The sequence below is a fragment of the Marmota monax genome, unplaced genomic scaffold, assembly GCF_021218885.2.
Source record: "Marmota monax isolate L192 unplaced genomic scaffold, Marmota_monax_Labrador192_F-V1.1 WCK01_AAM20220418_F8-fsc00068, whole genome shotgun sequence".
Taxonomy (NCBI): Eukaryota; Metazoa; Chordata; class Mammalia; order Rodentia; family Sciuridae; genus Marmota; species Marmota monax.
Window position 1 is genome coordinate 281,973 of NW_026692352.1, and position 24,920 is coordinate 306,892.

General features: G+C 41.5%; 1 pseudogene; it reads right to left on the reverse strand.

Annotated features, from left to right (window-relative positions):
- Positions 1-6,249: 6,249 nt before the first annotated feature.
- On the reverse strand, positions 6,250-10,227 carry LOC124091118 (olfactory receptor 52N2-like; annotated as a pseudogene).
- Positions 10,228-24,920: the final 14,693 nt, after the last annotated feature.

Below are 24,920 nucleotides of genomic sequence, written 5' to 3' on the forward strand. Positions count from 1 at the left end.
TACTTCTTTTGCTGTTGTTTTGCTCTTCTTTTTCAAGGATTTTGAGATGAAGTATGAGATCATTTATTTGTTGGTTTTTTCTTTTTTTAAGGAATGAACTCCAAGCAATGAATTTTCCTCTTAGAACTGCTTTCAATGTGTCCCATAGATTCCGATATGTTGTGTCTGTGTTTTCATTTATCTCTAAGAATTTTTTAATTTCCTCCTTGATGTCTTCTATAACCCATTGATCATTCAGTAACCTATTGTTCATTCTCCAATTGATGTATGCTTTTTCCTTCCTTCTTTTATCGTTGATTTTCAGTTTCATTCCATTATGATCAGATAAGATTCATGGTATTATCTCTACTCCTTTATATTGTCTAAGAGTTGCCCTGTGACATAATATATGATCTATTTTTGAGAAGGATCCATGTGCTGCTGAGAAAAAAGTGTAACTGCTTGATGTTGGGTGGTATACTCTATATATGTCAATTAGGTCTAGGTTATTAATAGTGTTATTGAGTTCTATAGTTTCCTTATTCAACTTTTGTTTGGAAGATCTGTCCAGTGGCGAGAGAGGTGTGTTGAAGTCTCCCATGATTATGGTGTGGTGGTCTATTAGACTCTTGAACTTGAGAAGAGTTTGTTTGACGAACATAGCTGCACCATTGTTTGGGGCATAAATATTTATGATTGTTATGTCTTGTTGGTGTATGGTTCCCTTAAGCAGTATGTAGTGTCCCTCTTTATCTCTTTTGATTAACTTTGGCTTGAAATCTATTTTATTTGATATGAGTATGGACACGCCTGCTTGTTTCCGAAGTCCATATGAGTGATATGATTTTTCCCAACCTTTCACCTTCAGCCTATGTATGTCTTTTCCTATCAAATGCGTCTCCTGTAGGCAGCATATTGTTGGGTCTTGTTTTGTGATCCATTCTACTAGCCTGTGTCTCTTAATTGGTGAGTTTAAGCCATTAACATTTAGGGTTATTATTGAGATATGGGTTGTTCTTCCAGCCATATTTGTTTATTTCTGTTACTAAACATTGTTTGTTTTCCTCTTTGATTATTCCCCCCCCCCTTTACTGTCCTACCTCCCACTGTTGGTTTTCATTGTTATTTTCCATTTCCTCTTCCTGTAATGCTTTGGCGAGGATGTTTTGAAGAGATGGTTTTCTAGCTGCGAATTCTTTAAACTTTTGTTTATCGTGGAAGGTTTTAATTTCATTCTCCATCCTGAAGCTTAATTTCGCTGGATACACAATTCTTGGTTGGAACCCATTTTCTTTCAGTGTTTGAAATATGTTATTCCAGGATCTTCTAGCTTTCAGAGTCTGTGTTGAAAGATCAGCTGTTATCCTGATTGGCTTGCCCCTAAATGTAATCTGCTTCCTTTCTCTTGTAGCTTTTAAAATTCTCTCCTTATTCTGTATGTTGGGCATCTTCATTATAATGTGTCTAGGTGTGGATCTCTTATGATTTTGCACATTCGGCGTCCTGTAGGCTTCTAGGATTTGGGATTCTGTCTCATTCTTCAAGTCTGGGAAGTTTTCTTGTATTATTTCATTGAATAGACTGCTCATTCCTTTGGTTTGGAGCTCTGTACCTTCCTGTATCCCAATGACTCTTAAGTTTGGTCTCTTAATGTTATCCCATATTTCTTGGATGTTCTGCTCATGGTTTCTTAACAGTCTTGCTGAGCTGTCTATGTTCTTTTCCAGTTGAAATACTTTGTCTTCATTGTCTGATGTTCTATCTTCTAAGTGTTCTACTCTGTTGGTGGTATTCTCCATTGAGTTTTTAAGTTGGTTTATTGCTTCCTGCATTTCTAGGATTTCTGATTGCTTGTTTTTTATAACCTCTATCTCCCTGTATAGTTGATCCTTTGCTTCCTGGATTTGTTTGCGTAATTCGTTGTCGAAGTGATCTTTCATTGTCTGATTTTGCTGTTTAATGTCTTCCTTGATACTCCAGATCATCTGAAGCATGTATATCCTGAATTCTTTATCTGACATTCCATCTGCTGCAGCTGTTACCTCTTCTAAAGTTGCGTTGACCTGCATTGCTTGTGGTCCTTTCTTTCCTTGTCTTTTCATACTGCTTGCGTATCTTTCCTGCAGGTGCGGGCGGCGGCTCTGCTCTCTCCTTATTCCAATTGGGGTGTCGTGGCTACCACGCCGGCAGGTCACTGGGCCTGTTCTGGGAGCTGGTGGCGGCTCTGTTCTGCCCCTACTCCAATTGGGGTGACGAGTGTACCACGCCGGCAGGCCACCGGGCCTGATCCGCCGGTCTGTTGCAGGTTTGCCTACCCTGCAGGCGCGGGCGGCAGCTCTACTCTGCCCCTACTCCAAATGGGGTGACGTGTCTGTCATACCAGCAGGCCACTGGGCCTGTCCCGCTGGTCGGTCGCAGATCTGCCCACCTTTCGGGCACGGGTGGAGGCTCTGCTCTGCCCCTACTCCAATTGGGGTGTCGTGACTACCCCGCCTGCAGGACGCTGGGTCTGTTCCTGGCAAGGGAGGCGACTCTGCTCTGTCACTACTCCAATTAGGGTGGTGTTTGTACCACGCCGGCAGGCTCCTGGGCCTGATCCGCCGGTCTGTTGTAGGTCTGCCTACCTTGAAGGCGCGGGCGGCGGATCTGCCCTGCCCCTCCTACCACGCCTGCGGACCCCTGGGCCTGATCTGCAGGTTGATCACTGGTCTGCTCACCCTGCGGGCACGGGTGGCGGTTCCGCTCCGCCCCCACTCCAATTGGGGTCACGTGACCACCACACCGGCAGGGCCTGATCCAGGCGTGGGAGAAGGATCTGCTCTGCCCCTACTCGAGTTGGGGTGATGTGTGTACCACACTGGCAGGCCACTGGGCCTGACCCGCCAGGCTGTCACAGGTCTGTTTACCTTGCAAGCGCGAAGGGCGGCTCTGCCCTGCCCCTCCTACCACGCCCATGTACTACTGGGTCGTGGGTCTGCCCACCTGGCGGGTGTGGGTGGCGGCTCCGCTCCGCCCCCTCTCCAATTGGGGTCACGCGGTCACCACGCTGGCGAGCCGCTGGGCCTGCTCCGGGGGCTGGCGGCGGCCCGGCTCCTTCCCTCTGGCTCGAGGACAAATTGAGGAGACTCGGGTGACTGAGCCTCACCCCCCTTACCAGGAGACCAACTGCTTATGTCACCGCTGGTATTGATGAAGATCTCTCCTCCACCGCTTTCTGCTGACATCAGATCTCTGCCATGTTGGTATCCTATGCGAATGGCAGCATTTCGTTCCCCTTGCCGGGCAACCCAAGCAACGGGTGAGTCCTGACTGGCCCTCAGCAGGACCCGGACTGAGACGCAGTTTCCGCGGGGTCCTAGCCCCGGTCCAGGGAAGTTCCGGGAGCCGGAACTCGGCCGCTCCGTGCTCGGTGTAAGCTCCTATAAGTGTAAGCTCCAAGAAGCAGTCCCCGCGGGCTCAGTTCCGGGAGCCGGAATTCGGCTTCTTAGTGCTTGGTGTTTGCTCTGATAGTAGCAGGGTCCAAGAAGCAGCCTCCACAGGCACCGCAGCCTGCTAAACTAAACTTGATCTTAGCCAACAGGATAACAGGATAAGAAGCAGGTCATGACACTAATCATCTGAAGAGTAGGGTTGGGGAGGGCACCCAGTTAAAATTTTTAAAGTAATATGATCCATGAAAATTACAAGAGCAGGTTAGAGAACACAGGCTTTCTTGTGTTACAGGTTCTTGAGTCAAATATTGTGTGGGACCCATAAGAATTTAATGGCAGCTCTGTATTTACAGAAGCCATTCTCTCAGAAGAGAATAAATACTCTTCAGTCAAAAAAAGAACAAAAGAGAATCACTTCATACAGGGCAAGGTCACCATAAGGGACTTCTCACCATCCTAATCATAAAAAACTATGCTACAAACTTTTAATTGCTTAGAAAACGGTGTCGTATATTATAGTTGTTAAAAATAAATACACTGGATCCAGGTGGCCTGGACCCAAGCTCTGCCACATGCTAGCTATGTGGCTTTCATTTTCTAACCTTCCTATGCCCCAGTATGCCTGCCTGTAAAATGGACATGAAATAGTGCCATCCTTAGACTTGTTTTAAAAACTAATGAGCATATAATGCTCAGAAAAATATCTGGAAAATAAGTGCTCCGTATGTTTTGATGTTGTTATAATCTTGAAACTATGTTCTTATGAGAATGCTCAATGCCTTCAAAAGAAGTAATTACAGAGAAAGACACAAGGAATCTACACTCTCTAGCCAGGAACACCCTTTGAAGAACTCAGGCTGGTTCACTGAAGAAGTAGAACTGAGAAAATAGAGTTTATATGGGAGACAGAAGAAAGCAAGGAGAGAGACGGGCCTTAAGAGACAGAGGTTATGGAGCAGATATGAACAGCCCAGGAAAGTGACCAATGGGCAGTGGCTGCTCAAGTTTAAGGGCCATTCTATGGCCCCTGTGGCCTCTCAGTGGTGATGGAGGAGCAGCACCTGGTGCTCCTGGTGTCCTGCCCAGGCTCACAAGCAATGCACCTCCCAGCAGGGATTCTACCTTTCCAGACCCCTCTTTTTGTCTTCCTCTTTCTCTTTTGCTTCTGAAGACATTTATCTGCCCAAGCTCGATATTGTTTGTTTAACCTTCACATTTTACACAAAATATATGAAAATATTTTATTGTTTCAAATATCCCATCTTCTCTTTCTTAAATACTCATGTATAATTCAAGATTCATCCCAAATCCTATCTTCCCTATAAAGAATTTACATACTAACTCTAATAAATATTGAAGATCCTTTTCTTAGTTTCCATAATTTTTGAAAATCTGTTGCACAACTATCTTTACATTGTATGGTAGCCATTCCATGCATTTTATCCACTAGGAGAGTAGAATTCACTAGAGTTTTTGTAATCATTTATATTTTTCAGCGTATAACATGGAGCCAGGTACCTAGAGGGTAGCCAGGAAAACTTGTTTGCTCATATTGACAAAATATTTGTGGAAACTCAATGCAACCTTAACCACAGAAACACTAATGGTCCACTACCTGTACAATTGGAAAGATTTCTCCTGCCACTGTGATGTTCAGAATGAGTCAGTGTAGAAGCTATTAACTCATAAAAAAGCAAAATGTGTCAAAAACCATGCTACATACTTTTGTTTTTAATTTTGTACTATACCATGCAATTGGCCAGATGCATCTTTGTTGATGGTTTTCTTTTCCTCACTTGTAAAAATACGGAAGCTGAGACTTAGATTAAGTAGGTTTTTAAAGTCTAGTCACTACATATTAAAAGACAGAGAACTTACACTTTGGGACTAACTGGATATTAAACTCATGTTATATTTCCCCAAACTCTTTCCTACTAACTTTTTGGTTCCTCCACATTTCATCCATTTTTCAAATTCTCTCTCCTCCTTTTTTTTGACACATGTTTCCTCTCATGTATCCTGGGCCAGAATCTAGAGGCCTATACTGAGGCCCAAGACTGTATTATTTTCAACTCTGCCTTACTCATTAAATTCAAGGCATGATTTATAAGATTAACTAAATTAGTGTCTCAAAATTAATGAATGAAGGAAAGAGTGAATAAATTATTAGGTACACTAGTAACAACACATTTGCCTCCTTGATATTTAACATGACAACTATATATTTAGATACATTTTAAATGGAGGTTGCAAAGTGATTACATGGGACAAAATAGAACACTTAGATATTTTTGTATGAAGCATAAGTTATTTTTTTTTCAACAATAGCAAACAAAACTCAAACATTTTATAAAACATCTAAATCTTGCTTATCTTTGCAAATTATTAGAAAATGTTGCAACACTGGACCCTTCTGACCTGGCAAAAATGCACTTGATCTGCATAGAATTTGTCCCTAGTGGAGAGGATGTGCTTGCCCACATTAGTCTAGCCTCCTACTTCTCCACACAATGTGTGGGTACATCAGGCTTACTTTTTGCCTTTTATTAACTTTCTGGTGTCACTAGACATATGACGCTATAAAAATTCATGACAAACATAATCTTTATTGGGAATGAGTATTTTACCTTTTTAATTCTACATTCTCTATTTTGGCAGATATTTACTAACAGGAATCAGTTTAAAATATATACTTGCAAAGACTTTAGAAAATCTACATTTTAGAATGATTTAATATTTCATTTGCACCTTTTATGAATTCTTCTCCATTATTTTCTCTCCATGCCAGGCAATGCATTTTATGATTCATTTGTCTTAGGTGAGGCCAATATTGTCTCACCTAATGAGTCACCAATTTGATGACTCCTTCCCGAATCTGCATGGTCTTGACTCCATAAACAATTGGGTTCATGGTAGGAGGCAACAGCAGATGATGTGTATGTGATGGGGAATAATGTGGCCTCCAAATCGATGAGTGAAGAAAGTGAAAAAAGCAGGTGCATAAGTGATCACGATGGCACAGATATGAGATATGCTGGGGCTAAAGGCTTTGTGACGAGCATCTGCTGATGACAGGCTCACTACAGCCCGCAAAATCATAGTGTAAGATGCAGAGATACAACAGATATCAAACACCCCAATCAGAAGGGCAACCATCAGACCATAGATAGCATTTACCTTGACGTTGCCACAGGACACCTTGGCCACAGACATGTGGTCGCAGTAGGTGTGGGGGATGAGGTGGCCCTGGCAATAGGGCAGGCATTTGGTGAGAAAAGTGAATGGGATAATGAGCATCACATTCCTCAAGAAAGTGGCAAGACCAGCCTTGGCGATGACAGGGTTGGTGAGGATGGTGGCATAGCATAAGGGGTAGCAGATGGCCACATATGTAGTCCAGGGCCATGAGCATGAGCAGCTCAGACTCCATCTCAGCCAACATGTGGACAAAAAACATCTGGACCAGGCAGGCATTAAAGTCAATCTCCGTGAGGTTGAACCAGAATGTACACAGCATATTGGGCACAGTGGTGGTGCACAAGGTGACATCAGTGGAGGTGAGAAGGGCTAGGAAGTAGTACATGGGCCAGTGCAGGGCTTCATCATGACTAATGAGGTAGATGAGTCCCACATTCCCCAAAGAACAATGATGTACATGAGGCATAATGGCAGGAAGATCCAGGTGTGCACAGCTTCCAGCCCAGGAACACCATTCAAGATAAAGTATCCTGGTGTCAGGCTGGAGCGGTCGGCTCCAGATATAATGACTGACAGGAGGAGAGCATTTCATACTCTTTTTTTTTTAGTTTTATTGATTTTATTTTTTTAAATACACGACAGTGGAATGCATTACACATATTACACATTACACATATTACACATATAGAGTACAATTTTTCATATCTTTGTATATAGAGTATGTTCATACCAATTCATGCCTTTATACATGTACTTTTTTGCATTACAATTCTTATTACACATATATACTACAATTTTTATATTTGATTGTATATACAGTATATTGACACCCAATTCAAGTCATCATACATGTACTTTGAATAGTGATGTCCATCACATTCCATCGTCCTTGCTAATCCCCTGTATCCTCCCTTTTCCTCCTATCCTTCTTCCCTATCTGGAATTCATCTAATCTTCCCATGCCCCCACTCATTACCCCACTATGAGTCAGCCTTTTTATATCAGAGAAAACATTTGCCATTTGTTTTTTGGGGATTGGCTAATTTCACTTAGCATTATCTTCTCCAATGCTATCCATTTACCTTCAAATGCCATGATTTTATTCTCTTTTATTGCTGAGTAATATTTGATTGTGTATATATGCCACAATTTTTTTTATCCATTCATCCATTGAAGGGCATCTAGGTTGGCTCCACAGTTTAGCTATTGTGAATTGTGCTGCTATAAACATCGATGTGGCTGTGTCACTGTAATGTGCTGTTTTTAAGTCCTTTGGGTATAGTCCGAGGAGAGGGATAGCTGGGTCAAATAGTGACAATGATAGTTCCCTGGGCCCAAAAGGAAACCAAAGGTAGAGAACATGAAAACCGCCCCCCCCCCTTTTTATAATCTGTGGTTTATTTTTTAAAATTTGTTATTTTTATATATATACATGACAGTAGAATATATTTTGTCATATTATACAAACATAGATTATAACTTATTCTAATTAGGATTCCACTCTTTGGATTGTACATAATGTGGAATGTCACTGGTGGTGTAACTGTATGATTTCAATAAGGCCTTTGGAATGAGAAGTAATTGGATTTCTCTGGAGTCACTCTGTCTAGTTTCATGCTCCACCTGTTTCTCACTTCACATAGCGTGTGATATGAACGTGTTGTTTAACTACATTATGCTTCAGTTTTCTCCATATAACATGAGATTATTGCATTGTTTTCAGGATTATTCAATAAGTTAATTTTATATTATGTGCTAAACTTTGAATAGTACATCATGAATACTTAACAGATATGAGCAGTAATCATGATTGTTATTATTACTATTGTTACTTCTATGCCAGTTTAGAGCATCCCAAGAGATCAAAAGTACCTTGGTTAATAAATATAAATTCAAATTAAGCATGCTTAGCCTACTTTAACTCAAGTGGCATTGTATATTTGGGGTTAAAAAGACAGTGTGAAATTTTGAAAATCTCAGCTATATCCAGAGATTGGGAAGTCAGATTTAGAAAATACTTTACTATGACTGTCAGGAGTTTAAAACATATTTTTGTGTTTTAGATAGGATAAAATATATACATAAATGTCTTTTAAAATGTGAATGAAATCCAGGAAAATTTCATTGAGCTAAATCCTTTCAAAAGTCTTGCTAGTTCTAAGGAAACTAAGCTTGTGTCAATTGGAATCCCCACAAAGAGTACTGATCTGTGTGAAATGCTAACTTGGGTGTCTCTGTTTCTTTTCACATAGCAAGAAGCCTGTAGAGCTACAAGACTGGAGAAAAGACCAGGATATCAGGAGAAATAGGAAATTTAGACTTTGTACTGCTGGCTCATAGAGCTTATCAGCCATCACAAACTCTTCCAAGCATCTGTAATATCAATAAACATCAAGCCATACTTGTTAATTTACAAACAGACACAAACTCAGAGCTAGTTCATTCTTCCCCCTCCTCAGTTTATGAATTTTTGTGTATAATCTCCCTCACAATAAGACTCAAAGATTTGCATGGATTCTGCTATTAGGCAAACTAATTATAAAACTAGAATATATACAAAAAAGTAAAAGTAGATGACTAAGTGTCTTCTCTCTGAAGTATAACAGTGATTTTTTTTGCTTGCTTACTATGGCACCATGGACACCCCAAACTTCTTGGGTTAAATCTCGTTTCCAGCACTCACTAGCTGGGTGGATTTGAGCAAGTTGCAAACTTCTCCTTGCACAATATTCATAATTCACAAGAAGAATGATAATAATATATACCATAGACATGTTAGAATGACTAAATGATAATCATTTTAGCAATACCTGGCATATGGTTATTAAAACTTGTTATCAATTTTAAAAATTGTCAGATATATTAGGAGACATACATTATTTGTTTAACAGGTATTTATTATTTCCAACATTCCTGGTAGCATTCCTAATTTCTAGGGATATATTAACCAACCAGATAAAGTCCCTTCCATTCAGGGTGCTAATATTTCAATCTAAATACCAATAATATATGTTATAACCACCATTTTATATATGAGGAGATGGAGATGCAAGGGCAATCAAAATATCTATGCCCATAAAAACTAAAAACTGGTAGATGTGAGGTTCAAATCAAACTTTTACTTCAAAGCCACCTATTGAATCAGTCTCCATTGTTATAATAATTTACTGATCCTAAACACTGAATAACAGTTGTAAAAGCTGCACATAACTAGACTAAACAAGTCAGGATGACCTAGGGAGAAACTGATTTTCAAGGAAAGAAAAATCTATTTAAAAAACTTTTGTTAGTGCATAATAGTTATACATAATAGTGGAATTCATTGTGATGTATTAGCACAAGCACATATGTTTTTTAATTGTATCTTAAGTAAGAGATAGAACAAATGTGAGAAGTTAACCCAAGTAAAAGTTACAGCAAGTCAGTCTTTAGCTTAAGGAGCTCTCTGAACAGAGAGAATGAGTTTGTGTCGTAGCTGGATTTTCATCCCTGGACTTATTTACACAGATTCTATATGGCACCTGGTTGCACAGGCATGTGGGAGATTTCTATATTGAAGCAGGTGTCCTCAATGCTTCTAGGATTCATGGGTCACTGTTCACTTACCCACAAAGATCATTCCCACTGGACCTATTCTGAGTGGAGTGATCCAATAATTAGGGTAAAGCTTTTTTTTTTTTTCCCCTTCCTTTCATTGCAACACGAGATTGCATATATTTTGCTATCTCCAATGAATTATGAGGTAGGTTTTAAATTTATTTCACAACTAGGGAAAACCTTTCCCTTCTTATTCCCCAGATAAATGGTAATGTATTAGGGTGAGAGTAAAAAAGTAAATCCTGAGTTTGCCATCAACCACATCTCAAACACTTTTATTTCTGATACTAGAAGATTTCATTTTCTGAAAATGTGATTCTTCAACTTAACTCACCTCAGTGTTAGAAAAGACCAGACTGGTGTGCATGCCTGAGAATTCTGAGCACGACAAGTCCCACAGCAGTCAGGTTCTGCCTCTTCTGAGCATCATTGCACCTTTTGAAGATTATCCAGACTCCAATGTGTGCACCTGCTTGGGTCTCTGCAGTTCAGTGTCTCAGGAGGCTCTGGTTCAAAGGAAAAGGTCCTTTGGGACTTTTGAGACAATTTCTGCGTTTTTCAGCTTTTTATGCAGGGAGGAAACTACAGAAAAAAATAGTGTCATATTTCTTTATCTTCTCCCTGAACTTCTGACCAAGGATCTGATAGTCCTAGGAAATATTTTTCATTTATCTTGATCACAATATTATGCTCACCACAGCTCACCACTCACCATATACATACATATGTATGTGTGTGTATATACATGACACATTAATACACATATATACACAAATATCTATACAGATACATATATTTCATAAAGGTTTATGAAATAGAAAATTATACATAGTTGAGTAATAGAGGACTGTGCCTGTCTAGTTATGCTTTGTCTTGAGTTTATCAAGTTGATGAATACATAAATGTTCACAAATATGCATATGAATGTTCACATGTTTATTTTGGAGGGCAAAAGTTGTGGCAAAACAGTTCTAAACATACTTTGTATACATTTTGTTTCCTAAATTTTCCTTTTTATATTTTATTATTATAAAGAAAACCGATTCTGAAGGGACTAGAAAACAAATTTAAATTATTTTTGTCACTCCAGTTGGTGAATATCTGAAGATTTCTGCCAAACCCAAAGCAAATGTTGAAAGCAATCTTTAAGTTTTAATTCAAAGTATATCACAGTCAGGCATGGTGGTACATGGCTGTAATCTCAGCAGCTCAGGAGGCTTGAGTCAGGAGGATGGCATGTTCAAAGCCAGACTCGGCAAAAGTGAGGCACTTAGCAATTCAGTGAGACCCTGTCACTAAATAAAATTAAAAAATAGGGGATGTGGCTCAGTGGTTGAGTGTCCCTGAGATCAATCTCCAATACAAAAATAAAAATAAAAAAAGCAAAGTATATCAAAACCCTGCGTCAAAATTATGAATCTAATAAATTGATAGTGCAAGTATAGGATGATACAACTATTTCATATGATTGGTGTATGTGTAATTGAATAAAAAACTGCAGGAAGTTGAATAGTTTTGTAAGTTACAAATACACTAGAAATTTCATTCTTAGGTTTTTAATGCAAACATTTGTCCACAAAAGACATACAGGAATGTACATATAACACAAGCATTGTTATAAATGGAACAGGATTGAGTGGTGGCTTCATACAATGATATGAAGGAATAAAGTATGAAATACAACATAGGTGAATCTCAAAAACATGGCACAGAGTCAAACACAAGACCTTATTATATGAGTCCATTTATAGGCAGTTCAAACGCAAGCAAAACTAATCTTAAATTGATAGAAAAGAAAAAGTGATATTCTCTGAGGAATAATAATGACTCATAGGAGCAAGAAGGAAATATCTCTGGGTATAGAAATGTTCTTTTTCCTATTTTATTGGGCAATATACAGATTTATACTATTGCCAAAACTTGTCAAATTGAACACAAGAGTAGTACACTTTATTAGGTTTAATAAACTTTAATGGAGCCAGTCATGGTGTGTGGTGAGCCGCTTCTGCCGTTTCTGCAGACTATGGTCACCATTACAAGATGGCGCTGGCTCCTCTGTGGTCTGTGACAAACAACTCCTTATTTGGGAGAGTTGGCGCATGGTTTTTCACCACCCTATGAGAAAGCTCCACGTGGCAGCTTCGCATTGGGGCTTGAGATGCTTTATTAAGGCTGGGAGGGGCATCCGAGAGGGAGAAGAAGAACTATCAAGGGCCTGAATAAACTGCTGAAAGAAGATTCCTGAGTTGCGTCTTCCTTGCGGGCAAGGGGTCGCGACAAGTGGTGCCGAAACCAGGGAACCAGAACTTTCAGCAGTCAGGGGTGGTGCACCGGTTAGTCCCAGGTAAGTGGGATCCGCGACCAAAGCGGGGTTAGTCCCAATAAGTGGGATCCGCGATCAAAGCGGGGTTAGTCCCAGGTAAGTGGGATCTGAGACCAAAGCGGGGCAGCTCCTCTGTAAAGAAAGAGAGAGCATTACATTTTATTGCAGCTGCACTGTGTACTTTCGCTTTTGTTTTCTGTGTTTCTTTTGTTGTGTCATTTCGCTTTTGTTTTTGTGCTTCTTTTGTTGTTGTGTCATGGGTGCCGCATCTTCAAGTCCGCTTCTCCTGGCCCTAGATGGCCTGTTACGTTCCAAGGGCCTGGAAGTGAAACATAGTACTTTACAGAGATTTTTACAGAAGATAGATATCGCTGCACCGTGGTTTGCATTTTCGGGCAGCCTTACTGTACCTAGTTGGGATAAATTAGGCAAAGATCTTGACTTTGCTTCTGAGCAGGGCATATTAGAGGGTGGGGTGATACCCCTTTGGAAAATGGTCCGTAGTTGCCTTACAGATGGCAGATGTCAGGAAGCACTTACTAAAGGACAGGAAGTTCTAGAGCAATTACATGAGGAGAAATCGGAGACGGCAGGAAGTGAGGTGCCTCAGGAGGATGGGAGTGTGCAGAGCGTGAAACAGGGGAGGAGACGATTGTCTCCGGCAAGAAGTGAGGTATCTCAGGAGGATGGGAGTGTGCGGAGCGTGAAACAGGGGAGGAGACGATTGTATCCAGATCTCAGTACGCTGCGCACACCCCCATGTGAAAGTGGGTCAGAGCAAGAGGAGGATGAGGAGGAAGAGCTCGGGAGGCTGTCTCGTCAGCTAGAGAGTTTAGCTATAGGAGAAGGGAACAGAAATAAACAGGGGCTCAAGAAAAGCGATCCCCCGGATCCACCACCGTATGGTGGGGGTGTTTCGGGGAGAGCTTTCCATGCCCAAACATGGAGGGCTGTTAACGCTGAGATGGGTCTTGCTTATCCAGTTTTTCAGGATGACAATAGGGGAAGATTCCATGAACCCTTAGATTTTAAAATTGTGAAGACCCTGGCGGAGTCTGTGCGCACTTATGGGGTGGATGCCGCCTTCACGCTAACTCAGGTGGAGAGTCTGTCTAGATACTGCATGACTCCCTCTGATTGGGCTAGCCTTGTTCGGGCTTGTGTTTCCCCGGGTAAATATTTGGACTGGAGAGCATTTGTGCTAGAGGGCGCAATAGAGCAGGCCGCCCAAAACCATGTGGCGGGACACCCCCATTGGGACAAGGATATGCTTTTGGGGCAGGGTAGATTTGCAAATCAACAGACAGGATTTCCTCTTGAGGCATATGATCAAATTAACAACATTTGCTTTCGGGCATGGAAGTCGCTTCCAAATAGAGGAGAGGTGTCTGGTAATTTGACCAAGATTCTACAAGGCCCTACAGAACCCTTTTCAGATTTTGTAGCAAGGATGGTGGATGCCGCTGGAAAGATTTTTGGGGATCCTGATAGAGCCATGCCCCTTATCAAGCAATTGGTCTTTGAGCAATGCACCAAGGAATGTAAAGCGGCAATCACTCCTTATAAAAATAAGGGCATAGAAGCATGGATGAAAGTGTGTAGAGAGATTGGAGGACCTTTAACTAACGCAGGTCTTGCAGCTGCTGTCCTTCGGATTGCAAAAGGGGGCAGTCCTGGTGCCGGAACATGCTTCCATTGTGGTCAACCCGGTCATTTCAGACGTGAATGTCCCAAAAAAGACAATTTTACTGGACCTCCTCACGGTGGCCCTTCCAATGGCCTTCGTCAACCGGGGCTGTGTTCAAAATGTAAAAAGGGGAAGCATTGGGCAAAAGAGTGTAGATCAGTAAGGGACATCCATGGACAGCCTATTTCAGCTGGGCCAAAAAACGGCCGAAGGGGCCCCCGACCACAGGGCCCACAAATATATGGGGCAGTGGAGAATGTCACACCCGAACCCGAGACATGGCCATCTCTACGCCATCCCATGAGACGCGGAGAGCCACTACAGGTGCCGCGGGATTGGACCTCTGTTCCACCTCCAGACTCGTATTAACACCTAAGATGGGAGTCCAATTGGTGGAAACTGAGTTCAAAGGGCCTTTACCACCTGGCACTGTAGGTTTGCTAATTGGACGTGCATCCTCTATCTTACAAGGTCTTCATGTCTTTCCCGGAGTCATTAGCCCTGATACTGTAGGGGCAGTAAAGGTTATGGTGGAGGCTCCAAGGGGCATTGTGTCTATCTCCCCAGGGGATCGGATTGCTCAATTACTAATTTTGCCTAGCTTACATAATCACTTCCCTGCTGACTCAAGGTCACGGACGGGAAGTGAGATTGGTACCACCGGAGGGAATTGTGCCTATTTGTCACTAGATATGAGCAATCGCCCCACTTTGGAATTAAGCATAGAAGGTAAATCTATTGTGGGATTGCTGGATACAGGAGCAGACCGTAGTATCATAGCCCTTAAGGACTGGTCTAAGGGATGGCCAGTGCAGACTTCTGATCAATCCCTGAGAGGACTTGGATATGCCCAAGCCCCTCAAATCAGCTGTAGACATCTATCTTGGAAGGACCCGGAAGGACACAATGGCACCTTTCAGCCTTATGTACTTGATTTACCTATCTCTTTATGGGGCCGTGATCTGATGAAAGACATGGGGTTCACTCTTAGTAATGACTATTCCCCAGTGTCTCAACAAATTATGCAAAATATGGGGTATAGGCCAGGTCTAGGACTAGGAAAACACCTACAGGGGCGTAGGCATCCTGTGCAAGGTCATCAAAAGCTTAACAGATTTGGTCTGGGTTTTTCCTAGGGGCCGCTGGGGCTCAAATACCCATAACATGGCTCACCGAGGAGCCTGTTTGGGTGCCTCAGTGGCCTCTTCCCTCGGTTAAATTGGCAGCAGCCCATGATCTAGTCAAAGAACAACTTGACTTGGGTCACATCCAACCTTCTACTTCTCCATGGAATACTCCCATATTTGTTATTAAGAAAAAATCAGGAAAGTGGCGCCTACTGCATGATCTACGAGCAGTTAATGCTCAAATGCAACTTATGGGGCCCATTCAAAGAGGGCTGCCTCTGCTCTCCTCTGTTCCTCAGGGCTGGCATATTATTGCTATTGACATTAAAGACTGTTTCTTTTCTATTCCTTTGCATCCTAAAGACTCACAGCGTTTTGCCTTCACCCTTCCCTCGTGTAACCACGAGGAACCAGATCAAAGGTTTGAGTGGGTAGTGTTGCCGCAGGGAATGGCTAATAGTCCCACGATGTGCCAGATGTATGTGGGGAAGGCACTCGCACCTCTCAGACATAAGTATTCCTCCATCAAGATCATTCATTATATGGATGATGTGTTATTGGCCGCTAAGTTAGAGCAGACAGTTAATGAGGCCTATAAAGAATTAGTAAAGCTGTTAGCTCAATATGGGCTACATATCGCACCTGAAAAGGTTCAAACGGGGAATTCTATTGAGTATTTGGGAGCGATAATTGGGTATGACAAATTAAAACCACAAAAAATCACCATAAGAACTCAGGATCTCCAAACTCTAAATGATTTTCAAAAACTGCTGGGAGATATTAATTGGATAAGGGGATATTTACATATTCCTAATGGTGTGCTCCAGCCTTTGTATGCTACCCTTAAGGGTGATCCAGATCTTGCTTCTCCTCGTAGCCTCACCAAAGAGGCTAGAGCGGCCCTTATAACAGTAGAAGAAGCTATACAACATGCTACTCTATGCAGGCTCCAGAGTGATAAACCTTTCCAGTTATGTGTGCTTGCCACTATGCGGCAGCCTACTGGAGTACTGTGGCAAGATGGGCCTTTACTATGGATCCACCCACATGTATCCCCAGGAAAATCCTTAGAATACTATCCTGATGCTGTTGCAGCTTAGCACTTAAGGATTCAAAAGCATTCAATTTTGCACTTAAAGGGATTCAACAAAGCATTCAATTTTTCGGACAATCACCTTCTTCTCTTATTATACCCTATACTAAAGCTCAACTTAATGTTTTGTGTGCTACTCTAGACAACTGGGCTATTCTATGTTGCTCGTTTCAAGGGGATATTGATAATCATTACCCTTCCCATCCATTACTCCATTTTGTTAAAGAACATCCCATCATTTTCCCTAAGGTAACTTCACCCAATCCAATTCCGGGGTCTGTTAATATTTTTACTGATGGTTCCAAGTCTGGAATGGGAGCTTATGTAATTAAAGATTCTCCCCCTGTTCAGCATCAATTTGCTCCTGGAAATCCACAATGGGTGGAACTGCAAATTGTTATTGAGGTTTTTAAACAGTGTTCTTTTCCTTTTAATCTTATTTTGGACTCCATCTATGTGGTACAAGCACTAAAAGTCCTGGAGGCCGTGGGAGCTATTAGTAATGCCCATAATGTACCTGCTTACTTTAATCAGCTTCAACAGCTTATCTGTAGCCGCACTGCTCCTTTTTATCCAATGCACATCCGGGCTCACACCTCTCTTCCTGGTCCGTTATCACAGGGTAATGCCTGTGCAGACTCAGCCACTAGAGGTCAGTTGATATGCTTGGCTTCCTCCTTAGAGGGGGCTAAATTATTTCACCAGAATTTCCATGTTAATGCTTTAACGCTGCGCAGGCGTTTTTCCATTTCAAGAGCGGATGCTCGTCAGATAGTATTACAATGTCCCCATTGTGTCACATTTCTTCATCCCCCTAATTATGGAGTGAACCCATGGGGATTGAAGCCATTGGTTGTCTGGCAAATGGATGTGACACACATACCTGACTTTGGTAACCTCAAGTATGTGCATGTTTCTGTTGATACGTGCTCTGGAGTTATTCATGCTTCTGCTTTATCGGGAGAAAAGGCACGTAATGTTATTACTCATTGCCTAGAAGCATGGGCAGCATGGGGTGCTCCTGCATCCCTTAAGACTGATAATGGACCTGCTTATACTGGCAGACAATTTACATCCTTTTGTTCTACCATGGGAGTGCAACTTACTCATGGTCTGCCTTACAATCCTCAAGGACAAGGCATTGTTGAGCGTGCTCATCGCACCTTAAAGGAAACTTTACAAAAACAAAAAGGGGGAATAGGAGCTGAACACACTCCTAAAGAATGCCTGTCCTTAGCTCTCTTTACCATTAATTTTTTGAATTTGGATATTCATGGTCGCTCTGTGGCCGATAGACATGTGTCCCCTCAGCCCTCTGTGATTGGCTATGTTAAGTGGAAGGATGTTCTTATGGGCCAATGGAACGGCCCCGACCCCGTGCTGACATGGGCGCGAGGATCTGTATGTGTTTTTCCCCAGGATCGCACGGAACCGTTGTGGGTCCCTGAACGCCTGACAAGAAGAGTCTTGACATCAACCGGCCAGCAACAAGAGATACCACAGCAATCCCGTGATGAGGATCTTCACTCTGCTACGTGCTCTGGTTCTGGTGCTGGTGCCGATGGCACAGACGACACCAATGCAGTGGTGGGCAGTGGCACGGGCTTGGCCAATGCCGATGCCGGTTCATGGTAATTCTAGTGTCCTCCCCACTCTTTTCTCTACCTCATGTGAGATGTCTGCTCCCTGTGCCTCTCCTAGAGGGGACATGGAGAGCATTTTTAATCAATCTCAAGTTAATCTCACAGGAGTTTTTTTGTTTCAGCCTTGGAAACGCTAATTGCATCAGCCTTAAGACCAAAAATTTGACTAACTGGGAGGACCCATTGCGGTCCAGTCAGGTCTCAGGGAGCATTATCAGTGCCGTACTGAGCCAAGTAGTTTCGGGGAAGCAATCAGGCTCAGGGACCCCCGCAAATAGCTCTGCTTTAAACATAACTACCTTGGCTATGATCTCCAAGGTACTAATCCCAGTGCCTCCTTCTTCTAATAGTACTTACAATGCCACTCATTTCAAGGCCTCCCCTTACTGTACCCCTAATCTTGGTTTCCCCCCAACATTTACGCCTTGTCAGGATCATTCTTGGGAGAAACATCAAGTTGCTAAAGGTTTCTCCCTTTCCCCCTCTCTTAAGAGGCATGTTTATAACTTTAACAACAGTGCCAACTCCTCTACAGGAGTAGGTTGGTCCTGGTTTCAATGGCTGATTTCCAATGAGAAGGGGGCTTCAGCCGATATTTCTGCATTGGCTCAATTGCTGGGAGCCAAAAGCTGGCTGGCTAATGTTTCTGGCACTGTTAGGGTGTTAGAGTCTGTAAACAAGTCAAAATAACACCTGGCATTTTGCCAGGGGAATGTTAGAGTTCGTAAACAAGTCTGAATGGTGCCTGGCAAAATGCCAGAGGGAGTGGTTTGAAAAGTAACAAAAGCGAGCCATTAAGTGTGGAGATTCCTTATTGGTTCAGTGCTGTATCGAGTTTATGCTAATTAGATAAGCTGTGTGGAATGTATAAATACCACTCCTGTCCTGCAATAAACGGCTCCTACTCCTGGTGTATCAACGTATATAAGTTGTTCGTCACCCCCCGGTTATTTTGCTGCGAACGAACTGCGGCAGATGGTGGCCCGTTACGGGGAGCCCCGGGACACTCGGGGGTAAGTGATGAAAAAAAAAGCTGCCCGTCCATAGATAGGACAGGAGCAAATCTGCTCGTCCCTAGACAGATAGGGCAAGAGGAAAAATGACCATTTCGAGAAAATGGAGAAGATTGATACAGTATGTTTGTGTCTTGTTTTGTCTCAGTGTATTGTATTGTCTTTGTGATGAAAATATGGAAGGGGTGAGAAGTAAATTGATAAGGGAAAGAGGCACCCCAGTGGAACCAAGAATAGTTAGGGCATGTGTTGATAAGAGCCCAGGAACTCTAGTCAGAAAGAAAAAGAAAGTTCAGAAGAAGAAGGATTATCAGAAAAAAAGTTGCAGCAAAAGGCTATTACTGAATACTTTTCGTTACCGGAGGGTGCGTGAAGCGGAGAGGCGGCTGCTGAGTGTGCAAGCTGGTCACAGCACAGCAAGGATTTTCCAAGAGGAGGCAGCGACTGGCCCTTCCCCGCCTCCTGGCCGGGGAGCTGGCTCTTCCACTGCCGGGAGCCCAAATCTAGACCTGACCTGGAGGCACAGTCTCGCAGGCTCTTGCTCCCTGTGCCCAGTAGCAGTTTGAGTCCGGGACACTCCCCATGGCCATCTGGGGCTGCCCAGGCACTACAGCCAGCAGAAGACGCTACTGGTGTCCCTGATGTTTGGTCATTTTCAATGCCAATAACTAAGCTACAATGGTTCTCCCATACCTGGAAGCTAATGAGTAATGAGCACTATTAAGGCTTATTTCAAATGTAAAAAACCTTGAGATAATGTACTAAATTGTTCAGAAGGTTGTTTTCTTAGTGGAATGCTACAGGATTTTCCATCCGGTGTTCCTGCTTTCATCCCAGTGCCGGTGAGGACGAGGATGGAAGAATTTCTAGTGTGGCTGAAAACCAGACAACCGGACGAGACTTCAGATCAAGCTAGTTGCCTGCAGAACTTACCTGGACTGTGATTTAAGCTAGCTGCCTGCAGAACTTACCTGGACTGTGATTTACCTGGACTGTGAGTTAATCTATTGAGACACTGCTTTACCTGGACTGAGACAACAAACTGTAATCTACAACAAATTGTAACTCGGTATCTTTGCTAACAGTGTCATTGCTGGTATAATTTTTCCAAGGGCTTCTTGCATGGAGCCATCAATTGGCTTGGTATTGTGACATTTTGTATCCTCCCCTTCTGCTTGTAGCAGGTTATTTATGGTGTTTCTGTAAAAACCACTATGGTCGTTATTTAAATTAAACAAAAGGGGGAAATGTTAGAGTCTGTAAACAAGTCAAAATAACACCTGGCATTTTGCCAGGGGAATGTTAGAGTTTGTAAACAAGTCTGAATGGTGCCTGGCAAAATGCCAGAGGGAGTGGTTTGAGAAGTAACAAAAGCGAGCCATTAAGTGTGGAGATTCCTTATTGGTTCAGTGCTGTATCGAGTTTATGCTAATTAGATAAGCTGTGTGGAATGTATAAATACCACTCCTGTCCTGCAATAAACGGCTCCTACTCCTGGTGTATCAAAGTATATAAGTTGTTCGTCACCCCCCGGTTATTTTGCTGCGAACGAACTGCGGCATTAGGGAGAGTGAACGAGGTAATAGACTTACATCTGTTTCGTTCAACTCTCTGCTATATAATGCCACATTGCCCCATGCAATGGTCTGTGTCCAATCCCCGTTCTTGCTCCTTTTGGCTAATGACACCTCGTCAGGGATGCTGGATTGCTCTAATGTTACCTGTCTCTTATCTGAGTGTTGGAATGGTTCTTGGACTGTAGCAGTGGTTATGAAAATTCCAACTTTTGTCCCAATCCCAGTCACTGCGGACCCAAATAAATTCCCCATTGTTGAGCTACTTAGAGTCCGCAGTGATTTTGGAATTACGGCAGCTATAGTGACAGCTGTGGCAGTGTCTGCTGCTGCAGCGGTTACGGCCGGAGTGGCCATGGCCAGTCAAGTACAAACTGCTGCCACTATTAATCAAGTTGTTCAACAAACTTCCACCATACTTGAATCCCAAAATACAATTAATCAACATATTTTGTCAGGGATTTTAGCTGCTAACCAAAGAATAGATTTACTCCAAGCTCAGGTAGAAGAATTGGCTGACTTGGTGCATTTGGGTTGTGTTGACCAATGTGCACATTTATGCATAACCTCTGTCAGATTTAATGATTCCAGGAATGCCTCCCGCATCATTGGCGAATATTTGGCCGGAAATTGGTCCATGGCAGCGGAAGACATGATCCAGTCTCAACTAACCCAGATAGCTGTCTTGAACAGTACCCGTGTCGATCCCGTGACTTTGGGTCAATTCACCGATTGGATATCTTCTGCTTTTTCCTTCTTCAAAGAGTGGGTGGGGGTAGGCATTTTTGGTGCAATGTGTTGCTTCGGTATGTTCCTCTGTTTGTGGTTTCTCTGTCGCCTTAAGGCCCGCAGTGCTCACGATAAGGCTATGATCATACAAGCTCTTGCAGCTTTAGAAAATGGCAACTCGCCTCAAGTCTGGCTTGCGCATCTTAAACAGTAAACCTTTGACATGGTCGTTATACCCCAAGTTATTATAACATTGCACTGGGATCGACGTGACTTTCCTTGTTATTCTCTTAGTGTTGGAAAGCCCTTGCACTCTGCCGGTCTTACTGCCATTGCACGCAGATGGGTTTCCACACTAGTGCTTTTCTATTGCCTTAAAGTCCGTGCCTTTCTTTCAGGGTGCTGTCAACTTGTTTGTCGTTATAAACAGCCACAGTTCAGCCTCAGCTATCCCCCTTCGTCCACCATCGTCACGATACAGGATGCGAGGCAAGGCACTGCACTTGAGTGATCCTTGACGTGGACCTCAAGGAGAGCATGTCCTATTGCATGCGGGTTAGACGCGTCCACGCCCCGCCCCACGAAAAAAGGCGTCGGCTGATATGGCCTCAGATCTGGGGAAGGGCCCTCCTTAGGACTGAGCCATACTATGCAGCCACTTCTGCACAGTGGGATAGGACCTCTACTCTCGCCTGTATTGTTTTAAGAAAACAGAAAGGGGGAACTGTGGTGAGCCGCTTCTGCCGTTTCTGCAGACTATGGTCGCCATTACAAGATGGCGCTGGCTCCGCTGTGGTCTGTGACAAACAACTCCTTATTTGGGAGAGTTGGCGCATGGTTTTTCACCACCCTATGAGAAAGCTCCACGTGGCAGCTTCGCATTGGGGCTTGAGATGCTTTATTAAGGCTGGGAGGGGCATCCGAGGGAGAGAAGAAGAAATATCAAGGGCCTGAATAAACTGCTGAAAGAAGATTCCTGAGATGCGTCTTCCTTGCAGGCAAGGGGTCGCGACAATGGTGCTGCACATGTATAATTCCAGTTACTTGGAGGCTGAGGTAGAAGGGTCAAAAGTTCAAAGCCAGCCTTAGCAATTTAGTGAGACCCTAAGCACCTTCGCAAGAACCTGTCTCAAAATAAAAAAAAATAATAAAATAAAAGGGCTAGAGATGAGACTCAATGGCAAAGTGTTGCTGGGTTCAATCCCTGGAACCAAATAAATAAATAAATTAAAATAAATATATATAGAAAAACCACAAGCTATTGGTACAATTAAGGTATATAAAATATATAATAAGCATTATAGTTAGTGAAATTAAAGGCATTTATTCAGAGATTAGACCAAACCTAGGGTTTCAGCTATAAATACATCTATTCACTACTTTGCTAAAATTCCATCTAATGAAAGATGGCAAAAAATGGTAATGATTGAACATAAATAATTAAAGGTAATTTTTTTCAGAATGATTATAAATGCAGAAAAGGTAAGTAAAAACTACATACACATTATCAGCACTAATTCATTAACTTAAGAATGTCATTAGAAACAAATGTCATTGGTAAATAAAACTATATTTTATCAATATCTATTAATAGATTAGATAATTAAAATTAAAAACTGACACCATTTGCATTTAGTTTTAAATATTTAGAATTTAATTAAATTAAGGATGTGAAAATCTTTACTGAAAGCTTAATAAAAACTACGTCCACAGATTAGAAGACTGATACGGTACAAAGTTCATCTTAACGTAATATATAAACTTAGTGAAATGTCAAATTCCAGAAATTATTATTAAAAAAATAAGGAGATATTATCATTCATTGTGAAAAACAAAAGCAGCAATAACTTACATAATACTTTTAGACCCAGAACTACTAAAATCCTCACAAATTGTGGCTGAAGAACATTCAATTGTAGAATACACAGTTTAGTCTTCTTTTTTTTTTTTTTTTCCTCCAATAACCATGTAGTGTATCTCCTGCTGTTGTAGTTTGTTTTGGGTTGTCTTCTGTTCCTGGAAAGTTTTGCTACTGTTTTTTAAATAAAAAGAACAATATTTGAGTACTTTATTGACTAATGATGAAATATTAATATTTCATCATTAATATGCCTTACAGGTATTAGGCAAGCATGGTATCACTGATAATAATATTTGAGTACTTTATTGACTAATTGACTATGAAAGTATAATAACTAATATAGTCCAATTTTTTTTAAAGAGAGAGAGAGAGAGAGAGAGAGAGAGAATCTTTTTTTTTTTTTTTTTGTAGATGGACACAACACAATGCCTTTATTTTTATGTGGTGCTGAGGATGGAACCCGGGTCTTGCCCATGCTAGGGGAGCACTCTACTACTGAGCCACAATCCCAGCCCAAGTCCAATCTTAAAATGAAATATACACATTGAGCACAAGGGGATGTCCAGAAACAAATCCATGCTTATTTGAACACCCCGTATAAGCAAGGCGGCATTGCTAAGAGGAAAAAGGCTAATGAGTACAACAAATGGTGATGGGTCAGTGGCTACCATATGAGAAAAGTAAGTCCTTAGTTCTGAATTCTTTCATTAACAACAGTCAAACATAGTGTATTGTTTTTTGTTTTGTTGTGTTGTGTTAGGGATCAAACCCAGGGCCTTACAGGTGTTAGGCAAGCATGGTATCACTGATCTACATCCCCATGGTATCACTGATCTACATCCCCAGCCCAAAACATAGTGTAACTTTCAATTAGAATGATAAAATAATACCAAAGGAGATGATATATGATCATATATTCAAGATTTAGCATCATAAAATTTTTATTAAAAATAGGACAAAAGTTGAGAATGATTAATTTTTATTTTTCCATTGTTTTAAAATTAACAAATTGGTATACATAATTATAAAGCATCTTGTAAAATTAAAGATGCATTTTTCTACCAATTCTATTGACTATATATCATAGGAGAGTATATTTTAAGATAACCGATAATATGTACATGAATGTTTACAAACTGGTATAGATGTTTGTTCCTTATGTAATATCAAAAAGCAAGAATAATTTTAAAATTATTGAATTGAATTCTGTCTTTTTAAACACAAAATTATAAGATAATAAAAGTGTAAATACACATTGTATATATATATATATATATATATATATATATATGTGTGTGTGTGTAATATATATTTTATATGTGGATCAATGACATGCATATTTAAACTATAGAGATGTAAAAAATCAAATTTTAAAAATATTGCCTAAACCTTTAAAAACAAATGCAATTTTCCCACTATAAATATATCACATAAAATAATATTAAAGAAAAAATGTAAGAAATCTATGTCAATATATATAACTGACAAAGAAGCTTTATCATAACAAATAATGAAATCCTGTACATCAAAACAAGTTCACTAGAGAAATGGCAAATGTTTTGAGCTGCTACTCAAGATTAAAAAAATATTTAAATACATAAGAACTTATGAAATTGTGGTTTACCTTCTTGGTCAGCAGGAAATGGAAATTAAATTGATAGATTT